Raw genomic sequence first — 14,647 nt, forward strand, 5'->3', positions numbered from 1 at the left:
GAAACCTACTCTCACCATCTAGCTGTTTAAGCATCCAGCTTCTTGCTAATGTAGATGCCCTTTAGCTGCCATGCTGAAATTTTAGGTGTCCTTCAGACAAGGACATAATCTGACTCCTTGAGAATTATAAGACGTTTCCAGTTCTGGTTTAGTGCTTACCCTGGTACTGTGATGTGATTTCAGAGATCATTAGAAGTTGCTCAGATAAAGAAACCTACAGGGTTTTGTTTGCTTTTTATAAAAAATGCAATGCATGCTCCTTTTCTTAGGTAGAATTTGGGTTTTTAAAGTGGTCCCCAAATGGAAGAAAAGCATCTATCTCACAACCATAAAAATATGGAAATATGAACATGACATTATTAAGATGAAAAAAATATAGGACTACTCTCTGAGATTAAGCATAAATCTAGAATCTGTTTTGCTATATCTCACAAAAATATTAGTATTCTTCAGTTGCAAGTGACAGAAACTCAACTGTCTAACTAATATAAACCAAATGAGAATTCACTGACTCACATAATTGGGAAATTCAAAGAGTGAAACTGAGTTCAAGACCAGCTGTGTGCAGAGAGACACGAGCATGCTAACAACTGTCATCAGAGCTCTGTCTCTACATCTCTAACCTTTGCCCTCTTATGTGCTGACAACTTCCTTAGGAAAACTTTTCCCATGTCATGGAAAATATGCCTGCTGGTAGATCTAGGCCCATACATCCTTTCCAGATAGTGATTCCAAAGTTAAGGCAGCTACCTGTCTTGCAATAAATAGTAAATTTCCCAGACGGAGTAGTGATTTTCCTTCCATAAGTCATGGCCCCATTTCTGAAAAGGAAAAAAAAAAAAATCATTGTTAAGAGAATTGTAATCTAACTGTTAACACTAATCACAAGCGTATTCATGTGGCAGTGAGGTGGCATTACAATGACAACCCCTTCACATTGGAGCCATCTACTACCAGTGAGAAGTACTTCTTTTCCTGTTATCCTTTTAAATAGCTTCCTGCTCTTTTTCTTGATAACACTGACCAGTTTCCTGGTATATAACTAGTAGTAAAGTTGTTCATTTAATGCCATACCAGGATCTCAAAATAATAATTATATTTGTGTTCATCTATCTACCTGGCATCCTGCAGAATATCTCAGGTACAAAAGGTTCTTAATAAATAATAGTACAAAGTAAATTAGTCAGGGTGGTGTTTCTTAAACTGATAAAAATTTGCTATCATCTGTAGAAAACAAAAAAAAAATTTTTTTTTGATCTGTTCAGTACACGTTCTGAAGCTCCTTTCTATATCTATTAAATGAAATCCTCAGTTCTCCAATTTTGTGAAAATCCATCTTCATCCACTGATTCTAATGTGTATATAACGATACCAATCGTCCTGTTTATAGTTACTGAAATATTGCTCTATATTGGCTATCTTACAGTGACTGTGTATGCGTGACTGCACAGTCATGTCCAGCTCTTTGTGACTCCATGGGCTGTAGCCCACCAAGCTCCTCTGTCCATGGAATTTTCCAGGCAAGAATACTGGAATGGTTTGCCAGGGGATCTTCCTGACCCAGGGATCAAACGTGCATTGCCTGTGTCTCCTGTGTTGAAAAGCAGATTCTTTACCACTGAGCCATCTGTGACTATAGACTTAAAATATTCTTCAATTTAATTTAAATATATAAGTGTAAATGAGATTTGATTGTACAAAAGAAAATGAAAATTCCTCTGTAGCTATGTCAGTAACCAAGTTAATAGAGTGACTCTCTAGAGTCATAAGATAATAAAGAACTATGCTCTTTTTTTGCTCATAACATCCTGGCAGTTAATACTGACTACCCATCTTTCACTGTGCATGGGAAATCAAAGTATGCTCTGTTGAGGCATAACTCTAAGATATTGAAAGAGTTCCTGTGGTCTCATATTAAATACTTTTTCCAGGGTCTCTGAGTTGCTTCCATTCCCATTTCTATTACATTTTATATAAATAGAATGACCATATAATTTATCTTCTGAATTGGTACATGTTTAAGAATGAAAAGGAGCATCATTATGCTGTGATAGCAGACATAACCAGGACACTCTCAGGTCATTCTATACATGACAAAGAGACAGGGCTACAGGCATCCTAAGATTGTATAACATTCTGGGCTTGGTCTTATCTTTTGCTAGTTCATGACTTCTAATATACAAAACAGACACTTGCCATTAAAAATTCAAGATGCACTTTTGATGGTTCCAAATTTCATAAATGTTAAATATCAAGAAATCTCTTATTTTCAGAAACATGGGAAAGGGACATAAAGCATGAGTATTTTAAGATACTTTCCTGGAAAAACGGAAGAAAAATAAAAATCTAAAATATTTGTAAATTGCCTATCATTAGAATCTAGCCAATTTTACAAATAATGTACTGTCCCTAGGAAAGAAGGGCAGGGAATCAGGGAGAAATAAGAACTGTGTGTATATTTCAGTAGTCTGTAAAACTTATAATAGTCCTCTGTAGTATCAGATCAAAGTAAATTTAATTATTTACATTTAACTGATGTGAAGTATATGAGTAGGAAGTCAAGAAACACCTGGAGTAACAGGCAAATTTGGCCTTGGAGTACGGAATGGAGCAGGGCAAAGGCTAATAGAGTGTTGTCAAGAGAACACACTAGTCATAGCAAACACCCTCTTTCAGCAAAACAAGAGAAGACTACACATGGACATCAACAGATGGTCAACACCAAAATCAGACTGATTATATTCTTTGCAGCTGAAGATGGAGAAGCTCTATAGAGTCAGCAAAAACAAGACAAGGAGCTGACTGTGGCTCAGATCATGAACTCCCTATTGCCAAATTCAGACTGAAATTGAAGAAAGTAGGAAAAACCACTAAACCATTCAGGTATGACCTAAATCAAATCCCTTATGACTATACAGTGTAAGTGAGAAAGAGATTTAAGTGACTAGATCTGATAGATAGAGTGCCTGGTGAACTATGGATGGAGGTTCATGACATAGTACAGGAGACAGGAATCAAGACCATCCCCAAGAAAAAGAAATGCAAAAAACAAAATGGCTATCTGATGAGGTCTTACAAATAGCTGTGAAAAGAACAGAAGTGAAAAGCAAAGGAGAAAACGAAAGATATACCCATTTGAATGCAGAGTTCCAAAGAAGAGCAAAGAGAGATAAAAAGCCTTCCTCAGCAATCAGAAGCTTTTAAGGTTAATTAGGTCCCATTTGTTTATTTTTGCTTTTATTTCCAGTATTCTGGGAGGTGGGTCATAGAGGATCCTGCTGTGATGTATGTCAGAGAGTGTTTTGCCAATGTTCTCCTCTAGGAGTTTTATAGTTTCTGGTCTTACATTTAGATCTTTAATCCATTTTGAGTTTATTTTTGTGTATGGTGTTAGAAAGTGTTCTAATGAGGTGGATGAAACTGGAGCCTATTATACAGAGTGAAGTAAGCCAGAAGGAAAAACACCAATACAGTATACTAACGCATATATATGGAATTTAGAAAGATGGTAACAATAACCCGGTGTACGAGACAGCAAAAGAGACACTGATCTATAGAACAGTCTTATGGACTCTGTGGGAGAGGGAGAGGGTGGGAAGATTTGGGAGAATGACATTGAAACATGTAAAATATCATGTAAGAAACAAGTTGCCAGTCCAGGTTCGATGCACGATACTGGATGCTTGGGGCTGGTGCACTGGGATGACCCAGAGGGATGGTATGGGGAGGGAGGAGGGAGGAGGGTTCAGGATAGGGAACACATGTATACCTGTGGCGGATTCATTTTGATATTTGGTAAAACTAATACAATTATGTAAAGTTTAAAAATAAAATAAATTTTTTTAAAAAAGCCTTCCTCAGCGATCAATGCAAAGAAATAGAAAAAAACAATAGAATGGGAAAGACTAGAGATCTCTTCAAGAAAATTAGAGATACCACAGGAACATTTCATGCAAAGATGGACTCAATAAAGGACAGATACAGTATGGACCTAACAGAAGCAGAAGATATTAAGAAGAAGTGACAAGAATACACAGAAAAACTATACAAAAAAGATCTTCATGACCAAGATAATCACACTGGTGTGATCACCAGCTAGAGCCAGACATTCTGGAATACAAAGTCAAGTGGGCCTTAGGAAGCGTCACTTTAAACAAAGCTAGTGGACATGAGGGAATTCCAGTTGAACTATTTCCAGTCCTGAAAGATGATGCTGTGAAAGTGCTGCACTCAATATGTCAGCAAATTTGGAAAACTCACCAGTGGCCACAGGACTGGAAAAGGTCAGTTTTCATTCCAATCCCAAAGAAAGGCAATGCCAAAGAATGCTCAAACTACTGCAAAATTTTACTCATCTCACATGCTAGTAAAGTAATACTGAAAATTCTCCAAGCCAGGCTTCAGCAATACGTGAACCTTGAACTTCCAAATGTTCAAGCTTGTTTTAGAAAAGGCAGAGGAACTAGAGATCAAATTGCCAACATCCACTGGATCATCAAAAAGCAAGTGAGTTCTAGAAAAACATATATTTCTTCTTTATTGACTATGCCAAAGCCTATGACTGTGCAGATCACAATACACTGTGGGAAATTCTGAAAGAGATGGGAATACCAAACCACCTGACCTGCCTCTTGAGAAACCTATATGCAGGTCAGGAAGCAAAAGTTAAAACTGGACATGGAACAACAGACTGGTTCCAAATAGGAAAAGGGGTACATCAAGGCTGTATATTGTCACCCTGCTTATTTAACTTATATGCAGAGTACATCATGAGAGACGCTCGGCTGGAGGAAGCACAAGCTGTAATCAAGATTGCCAGGAGAAATATCAATAACCTCAGATACGCAGATGATACCACCCTTATGGAAGAAAGTGAAGAACTAAAGAGCCTCATGGTGAAAGTGAAAGAGGAGAGTGAAAATGTTGGCTTAAAGCTCAACATTCAGAAAACTAATATCATGGTCCCATCACTTCATGGCAAATAGATGGGGAAACAGAGTAAACAGTGGCTGACTTTATTTTTCTGGGCTACAAAATCACTGTGGATGGTGATTGCAGCCATGAAATTAAAAAACGCTTACTTCTTAGAAGGAAAGCTATGACCAACCCTGATAGCATATTAAAAAGCAGAGACTTTGTCAACAAAGGTCTGTCTAGTCAAGGCTATGGTTTTTCCAGTAGTCACGTATGGATGTGACAGGTAGACTATAAGGAAATCTGAGCACAGAAGAATTGATTCTTTTGAACTGTGGTGTTGGAGAAGACTCTTGAGAGTCCCTTGGACTGCAAGGAGATCAATCCTTGGTGTTCATTGGAAGGACTGTTGTTGAAGCTGAAACTCCAATACTTTGGCCACCTGTTGTGAAGAGCTGACTCATATGAAAAGACCCTGATGCTGGGAAAGATTGAGGGCTGGAGGAGAAGGGAACGACAGAGGAAGAGATGGTTAGATGGCATCACCGACTCAATGGACATGAGTTTTGGTAAACTTCGGGAGTTGCTAATGGACAGGGAGGCCTGGAATGCTGCGGTCATGGGGTCACAAAGAGTCGGACATGACTGTGCGACTGAACTGAAGTATATCAGTTCAGTTCAGTTGCTCAGTCGTGTCCGACTCTTTGCGTATATAAATTGCCTAAATGAAATTTAACATTATTCTGATGATTATGTCTTCCAAATTATGTATATGATTATGCTAATTATTATTTCTATAAAACCCACTAAAATGCTTTAATTTTAATATCTAGTATAATAAAAAATAAATGATAATGCAATGACCATAGAGGAAATATCAATTTAATAGTTATAGATTACTAGTTGGTTTTGTAACAACTTGGGTTTTTATTTCATATAACAAAACATCATTACTAAGGTTTCAATGTCATTTTTTTAAAGTGCCTTAGAATGAAATTATAGTAAGATGATCATTTGCATACATAAGACCATCAATAAAATATTTAGTACTATGACTGGTGCATAGAGAACATTAATTAAATTTAGTTATAATTATTTTCTTTTTCATTACCTGCTACTTCCAAAATTTAACAACAGCAACAAACAGATTAACCCAGAGAAGAATACATCCAAATAAAATATGCTTTTATTTTAAAGTGGCAATAAACTGCAAATTATAAAAAAGAGCCCTGAAATAAATGCTATTAACTATGTCCAATGCCATATGTTTCTATGATGAAGAATTGACTTTACTTGGTTTCTAATCAAGGAGTCTGTCATTTGATATTAGCATCAGAATTCTTAATGTTAATTCTGATTGTTACTCTATTTTAAAATTGTGTTATTTTCCCTTTATTCTTCTCTGTAACCCAACAAAACACATATATACCATAAAATTGATGAAACATCAAATTTTGTCATTCAAACCTGATGGTCTGGAAGTACAAATATTAAATATTTTAAAAGACATTTTAGGAATTTGGATATTGTTAATTTTAATGATAAAACAACACCTCATTCTTAGGGTTACCAGTTTAGCTGATACAAATTTGAATTTGTATCAGATTTGTATCAAATTTCCTCCAATGTCTTAATTAAGTTAAAGCTTAAATGGCAGAACTACCAAGGTGAGGTCATATCCAGGCATATTCTCACTAATTATATTGTCTAAGAGGTTGGAATAACAACATCATTCTCGTATTTATGAAAAAAGAAAGAGAAAAGGAATCATTTATGGCCTTTAAACATAAATGATATTTTTAAAGTATGACATCACTTCACAAGTTTTTGTGGAATTATCAGGACATTAAAGAGCCATTGCTTTGAAATACATATCTTTAGACATATTTGGGCACCTATAAAAATATAAATTATGATTGATAGAACCTTCCATTTTTGAAGTAAAATTCTTATCAGAACTTAAAAGCCTGTAAACTTATGTTTGCTTCTCACAATTATAGCAACACTTTTCTAATCATTGTACTGTTAAGAAGGAGCCTATATGTATGTGCATATGATTATCTACTCAATATATTCTGGTATAATAGGTTAAATGCTAAACAGTGAAATCAGGGATATCTGAGTAGATATGGCCAGAGACCTCAACAAGCTGAAGTTTAGATTTGTATATTTGGTGATAGCAATGGACTTGCTAAATTTTCAACAAACCCAAATACAGCAACATCTAGTCAATCTGAATGGAAAAGAATTTTGAGTAGAGGCTAATATTTACTGTAGAGCTTAATGTATATATTTGGCTCTTGATGTCAACTAATGTTCTAATTTTATTAGATAGGCCCTGCCTTTCACTTAAACTGTAGAATTAACATTTTCAAAGACTGGAAGAATTGAAGGGGTTATATTAAAATATGTCAAGTGCAAAACTTACTAATTTAATCTGCTTACTTTGTCCACTAAATAATAACTGATGAATACTTAGTTATTTAAAATTATCTTAAAAATATTTTGGAAAGTGAAAGTAGCTGAGTTGTGTCTGATTCTTTGCAACCCCATGGACTATACAGTCCATGGAATTCTCCAGGCCAGAATACTGGAGTGGGTTGCCATTGAAGTTAACTTTAATTGCTGATACTAGTGGCAATCAAAATCAAACATAAATTTTTGTCATAATGGAAGAGCAACAATTAAAATGAAATATTATTGTAATATAAATGTCTATTTTTTTTTTTTTTTGTCATTGGGCTTCCCTGGTGGCTCAGAGGTTAAAGCGTCTGCCTGCAATGCGGGAGACCTGGGTTCGATCCCTGGGTCAAGAAGATCCCCTGGAGAAGGAAATGGCAACCCACTCCAGTATTCTTGCCTGGAGAATCCCATGGATGGAGGAGTCTGGTGGGCTACAGTCCACGGAGTTGCAAAGAGTTGGATTATTAACGTTATAGTTAAACTAAAAGTTTTGGAAGGATAACAGGGCCAAACATTGTGGTTTTTTTCCTTGATGGTCAAATAAAGCAAGTAGATTTTGTGTGCATATAACTTAAATAGCGTGTAATTTAATTGTATAATATTATACTTAACTATATTAAGTATATTAATTATATTAAGTATATCAGTTATTATTTAGTGGACAAAGTAAGCAGATTAAACTAGTAAGTTTTGCACTAGACATATTTTAGTATTACTATATAACCCCTTCAATTCTTCCAGTTTTGAAAATGTTTATTTCTACAGTTTAAGTGAAAGACAGGACCTATCTAATAAAATTAGAACATTAATTTAACATATATATTAAGTAAGTATAATTAAGTATAATTAGAATATTAACAACATGTATGATAGCATGTTGCTATTCAATATAATATATATGGCAGTGTTTTGATACTGTTTCCATTAGTCAACATGGGCTTCATAATAAAATATCACAGATTGTACTTAAATGACAGATTTATTGTCTCAGAATTCTGGAGGCTGGAAGTCCGAGATCCTGGGAACTGCATGATCTGGTTGTGGTGAAAGCTCTATTTCTGGCTTGCACACTTTCTGACAGTGTCCTCACATGGTGGATAGTCAGCTGTCTGGTATTTTTCTTTCAGGGGAATTGATCCCATCATGAAGACCCACTCTCATGACCTCATCTAAACCTACTTCCCTTCCAAAGAACCCATCCCCAAATACCATCATATCAGGGGTCAGGGCTTCAATTTACGAATATACTGCTACTGCTAAGTCACTTCAGTCGTGTCTGACTCTGTGTGACCCCATAGATGGCAGTCCACCAGGCTCCCCCGTCCCTGGGATTCTCCAGGCAAGAACACTGGAGTGGGTTGCCATTTCCTTCTCCAATGCATGAAAGTGAAAGTGAAAGTGAAGTCGCTTAGTCGTGTCTGACCTTCAGCGACCCCTTGGACTGCAGCCTTCCAGGCTCCTCCATCCATGGGATTTTCCAGGCAGGAGTACTGGAGTGGGGTGCCATTGCCTTTTCCTTATGAATATAGGGACAGCATAATTCAGAAAAACAGCACTATATATAATATATAAATTATATGTATGGTTACCATAACATTTATTCTCTGAATTGAATACTTTTGACACAAGAAATTGCTGCTATTATTATAATAATAATAACAAGTGACAGTTGCAAACTTGGAGATTCCAGGCAAATTTTATCTTATGTTACTCCACTGCACTTAACAACATAAATCACTTTTTCAGTTTAATATGTCTTCTAAGATTTTTGCCTGACAGTCTAGAGTATGCGATACTGTTAAATTCTTTCTAAAGAAAAAGCAAACAGTGATTTTGCATGTAGTACAATGGAAAAGGGTAAACGTAAAGGGAGCCTGAGTTGAGTGTTCATGTTAGGCATGGTGCTATGTGTTTTGTAACCATTCAGAACTAGAAATACATGTCATGATGTCTATACACTCTCAGTTTCTCTTAATACTTCAGGGGTAGCTCAGAAAACCTATGTTAGTTAAGATTATGGATCATGAAAATACACTGCTTGGGTTTAAATCATAACTCTACTTCTTACTACATAACATTGTTCAAAATATTATGTAACCTTGATAAAGTATCTCCATTTTGCTGGGCTTTAGTTTCCTTATTTCCAACATATAGGTATTACAGTATAAGGTGCATGTGTGTGTGTGTGTGCGCGTGCATGTATGCATGCTTAAAAGAGAGCTTGACCTATGCAATAGATAAATGTTTACTCTAAACACTAGTTTTGTTTCCCATCTTTCCAGGCACAGATAAAGGTGGTCATCCTTTGTTGTGTTTTGTTTCACCATGTAGTGCCTCTAATCACAGTTAGTTTTTGAGTCCCTATTATGTGCTCTGGTTTGAAAAGAAAAGCTGAACTGACTCGTTTCTTAGGAATATTAATAAGAAAATGCCTGTGTATTTTAAGTGGAAACTTAACTGCACATTCCAGATTATAACATAGTGCTATCTTAAAGTCATTTTATATAGAATCGTGTTTCTCTGTGGAACTTACAAGTAAATGGGAGACCATTAAAAATGCAAGCTGTGCATGTGTGCTAAGTCGTTTCAGTTGTGTCTGACTCTATATGACCCTATGGACTGTAGCCTGCTAGGATCCTCTCTGTTCATGATATTCTCCAGGCAAGAACACTGTGGTGGGTCGCCATGCCCTCCTCCTGGGGATCTTCCAACCCAGTGATCAAACTTGTGTCTCTTATATCTCCTGCATTGGCAGGTGGGTTCTTTACCACTAGCACCACCTGGGAATTCACAAAAATACATTAACCCTTGGGTTAAATCATCACTGTAATTCATTCACATGTGTGTGTGTGTGTATAAACATTCAGAACTATGTATATCCATACATACATACACACATGTAGCTGGGTGAAATATTTCTACTTTCATGATATATTGTTAATGTTAATACTTTGATATGTGGAAAAGTTAAATGCAGAAACCTTGTATATGTAGATACACTGTCTCAAAAAACAAATTGACTTGTATTGACTCTATGGCCTGACATTCATCAAATGGAATAGGAAGCTGCTTCTGCTGCTAAGTCACTTTAGTCGTGTCCTACTCTGTGCGACTCCATAGACGGCAGCCCACCAGGCTCCACTGTCCCTGGGATTCTCCAGGCAAGAACACTGGAGTGGGTTGCCATTGCCTTCTCCAATGCAGGAAAGTGAAAGTGAAGTCGCTCAGTCATGTCCGACCCTCAGCGACCCCATGGACTGTAGCCCACCAGGCTCCTCCGCCCATGGGATTTTCCAGGCAAGAATACTGGAGTCGGGTGCCATTGCCTTCTCCTGGAATAGGAAGAGCTAGCCACATATCAGGTGTCCCCTGTGGGTCCGTGGGTGAGAAATCTACCCCTAATACAGGAGACACAGGATCAATCCCTAGGTCAGGAGGATCCCTGGAGGAGGGGATGGAAACCCACTTCAATATTCTTGCTAGGAAAATCCCATGGGCAGGGGTCCTGGTGGGCTACAGTCCATGGAGTCGCAAAAGTCTGACATGATTTGAGTGAGCAACCACAAATTGGTTTTTGAGTGTTGATGTTTCCAAAGTCTTGGAAGTACTATGGTTCAATGTATGCTTTTCTGTGATATTCATATAATATGATGCAGAATCTAGGATATGTTTTGTATATGAGAAAAAGGATTAAATTAAGCTTAGGAAATGGACACTTTAAAATGGTAAAACTAAAAAGTTCTAGATAAAGGAACAATTTTACCTATACATTCATCTATTTAAAATATTTGCTGAATTTTATTATGTATTCTTTGGGAACTGGTTGTCTTTATTCCTGGGAAAAGACCCATTTTATGTGCTGTAAATACACTTGGGAAGAATCACTATATTAGTAACACTCCCAGTCAACTAGGATGAAACACAATTATTAATTTCCATCAAATATGACTCATGACATTTAAAATAATGAAATTTAAGAATGTGGAGTATGGATTAAGTTGTGCATATTACCTGACTTTACCACCTGGGGTGTTGTTCTGTTGCTATGTCATGTACGTCTCTTTGTGACCCATGAACTGCAGCACACCAGGCTTCCCTGTCCATTACTATTTCCCTGAGTTTGCTCAGACTCATGTCCACTGAGTTAGTGATGCCATTCAAACATCTTATCCTCTGTCACTCACTTCTCCTCTTGCCCACAATCTTTCCCAACATCAGGGTCTTTTCCAGTAAGTTGACTCTTCACATTAGGTGGCCAGAGTATTGGAGCTTAAGCTTCAGCATCAGTCCTTCCAAAGAATATTCAGGGTTCTCATCCTTAAGGATTGACTGGTTTGATCTCCTTGCTTTCCCAGGAGCTTTCAAGAGTCTTCTTTAGGACTACAGTTTGAAAACATTGATTCTTTGGTGCTTAGCCTTCTTTATGGTCCAACTCTTACATCCACGCATGACTACTGGAAAAAAAACATAGCTTTGACTATACAGACCTTTGTTGACAAAGTGATGTCTCTGCTTTTTAATACACTGTCTAGGTTTGTCATAGATTTTCTTCCAAGGAGCAAGTGTCTTTTAATTTCATGGCCACAGGCACCATCTGCACTGATTTTGGAACCCAAGAAAATGAAATATGACACTGTTTCCAGTTTTTCCCGTCAATTTGTCATGAAGTGATGGAACCAGATGCTATGATCTTTGTTCTTTAAATGTTGCGTTTTCACTCTTCTCTTCACCTTCCTTCCTCAAGAGGCCTTTTAATTCCCCTTCACTTTCTGCCATTAAAGTGGTATCATCTGCCTATCTGAGGTTATTGGTATCTCTCCCTGCAATCTTTATTCCAGTTTGTGCTTCATCCAGCCCAGCATTTTGTATGATGTACTCTGCTGCTGCTGCTAAGTCGCTTTAGTTGTGTCTGACTCTGTGCGGCCCCATAGATGGCAGCCCACCAGGCTCCACTGTCCCTGGGATTCTCCAGGCAAGAACACTGGAGTGGGTTGCCATTTCCTTCTCCAATGCATGAAAGTGAAAAGTGAAAGTGAAGTCGCTCAGTTGTGTCTGACTCTTAGCAACCCCATGGTCTGCAGCCTACCAGGCTCCTCCACCCGTGGGATTTTCCAGGCAAGAATACTGGAGTGGGGTGCCATTGCCTTCTCTGTGATGTACTCTGCATATATGTTAAATAAGCAGGGTGACAATATACAGCCTTGACGTACTCCTTTTCCTATTTTGAACCAGTCTGTTGTTCCATGTCCAGTTCTAACTGTTGCCTTTTGTCCTGCATGCAGGTTTCTCAAGAGGCAAGTAAGGTCTCTGGTATTCCCATCTCTTTAAGAATATTGCACAGTTTGCTGTGACCCAGATAGTCAAAGACTTTAGCATAGTCAATGAAGCAGAAGTAGATTTTTTTTAAAATTTCCTTGCTTTTTCTATCATCTAGCGGATGTTGGCAATTTGATCTCTGGTTCCTCTGCCTTTTATAAATCCAGCATGTGCATGTGGAATTTCTCAGTTCAGGTACTGCTGAAGCATATTTTGAAGGGCATTACCTTGCTAGCAAGTGAAATGAACACAGTTTTTTGGTAGTTTGAACATCTTTTGGCATTACTTTTCTTTGGGATTGGAATGAAAGCTGACCTTTCCAGTCCTGTGGCCAGGAGTTTTCCAAATTTGAATTTCCAAATTTTGAGTTTTCCAAATTTGCTGGCATATTGAGTGCAGCACTTTAACAGCATCATCTTTTAGAATTTTAATTACCTCAACTGGAATTCTATCACATCCACAAGCTTTGTTCATAGTAATGCTTCCTAAGGTCCACTCGACTTCACACTCCAGGATATCTGGCTCTAGGTGAGTGACCACACTATCGTGGTTATCTGGGTCATTAAGACTTTTTATTTTTTACAGTTCTTCTGTGTATTCTTGCCACCTCTTCTTAATCTCTTCTGCTTCTGTTAGTTCCTTGCTGTTTTTATCCTTTATTGTGCCTATCTTTGCATGAAAAGTTCCCTTGGTATCTCCAATTTTCTTAGAGATCTCTAGTCTTTAGAAAACACTTTGTTGTGATCAATAGCTTCTGTACAGATAGTGACTGCAGCCATGAAATTAAAAGACGCTTACTCCTTGGAAAGAAAGTTATGACCAACCTAGATAGCATATTCGAAAGCAGAGACATTACTTTGCCAACAAAGGTTCATCTAGTCAAGGCTATGGTTTTTCCTGTGGTCATGTATGGTTGTGAGAGTTGGACTGTGAAGAAGGGTGAGCGCCGAAGAATTGATGCTTTTGAACTGTGGTGTTGGAGAAGACTCTTGAGAGTCCCTTGGACTGCAAGGAGATCCAACCAGTCCATTCTGAAGGAGATCAGCCCTTGGATTTCTTTGGAAGGAATGATGCTAAAGCTGAAACTCCAGTACTTTGGCCACCTCATGCGAAGAGTTGACTCATTAGAAAAGACTCTGATTGGGGAGGGATTGAGGGCAGGAGGAGAAGGGGATGACAGAGGATCAGATGGCTGGATGGCATCACTGACTCGATGGATGTGAGTCTGAGTGAACTCCGGGAGTTGGTGATGGGCAGGGAGGCCTGGCTTGCTGCAATTCATGGGGTCTCAAAGAGTCAGACACGACTGAGTGACTGATCTGATCTGACCTGTCTGATCATGAATATCCTTTGATTATAAAAAAAGTATATCCAAAATAATTGAATGAATTATTAAAATATGTTCAAAATTAAACTTGGTAAGATCTCTTCAGCAGCAAAACAGTAAAAATGTTAAAATTAATACAAGTATTTTTAACATGAGTAAATGGTGTTATATAGCTAGTGTCATGATCGTATTAGTAAAAATGACAGTCCTCTATGATGTAATTGATAAACAATTCAGTTAATTAACTGAGTCAGATAACGCTGTGGTCCTAGTGTGCTTAGATTGACTAGTTTTCTGTGAGTATGGTTTCAGTGTGTTTGCCCTCTGATGCCCTCTTGCAACACCTACCGTCTTACTTGGGCTTCTCTTACCTTGGGCGTGGGGTATCTCTTCACGGCTGCTCCAGCAAAAGCGCAGCCGTTGCTCCTTACCTTGGATGAGGGGTATCTCCTCACTGTCACCCTTCCTGACCTTCAGTGTGGGATAGCTCCTCTAGGCCCTCCTGAGCCCTCGCAGCCAGGGCTCCTTGGACATGGGGTTGGTCCTCCAGGCCGCTGCCCCTGGCCTCGGGTGTGGAGGCGTGAGGTAGCTCCTCTCACCCACCGCCCCTGGCCTAGGGCTTAGGGG

This window comes from Bison bison, unplaced genomic scaffold (assembly GCF_000754665.1).
Source record: "Bison bison bison isolate TAMUID 2011002044 unplaced genomic scaffold, Bison_UMD1.0 scf7180017864519, whole genome shotgun sequence".
Taxonomy (NCBI): domain Eukaryota; kingdom Metazoa; phylum Chordata; class Mammalia; order Artiodactyla; family Bovidae; genus Bison; species Bison bison.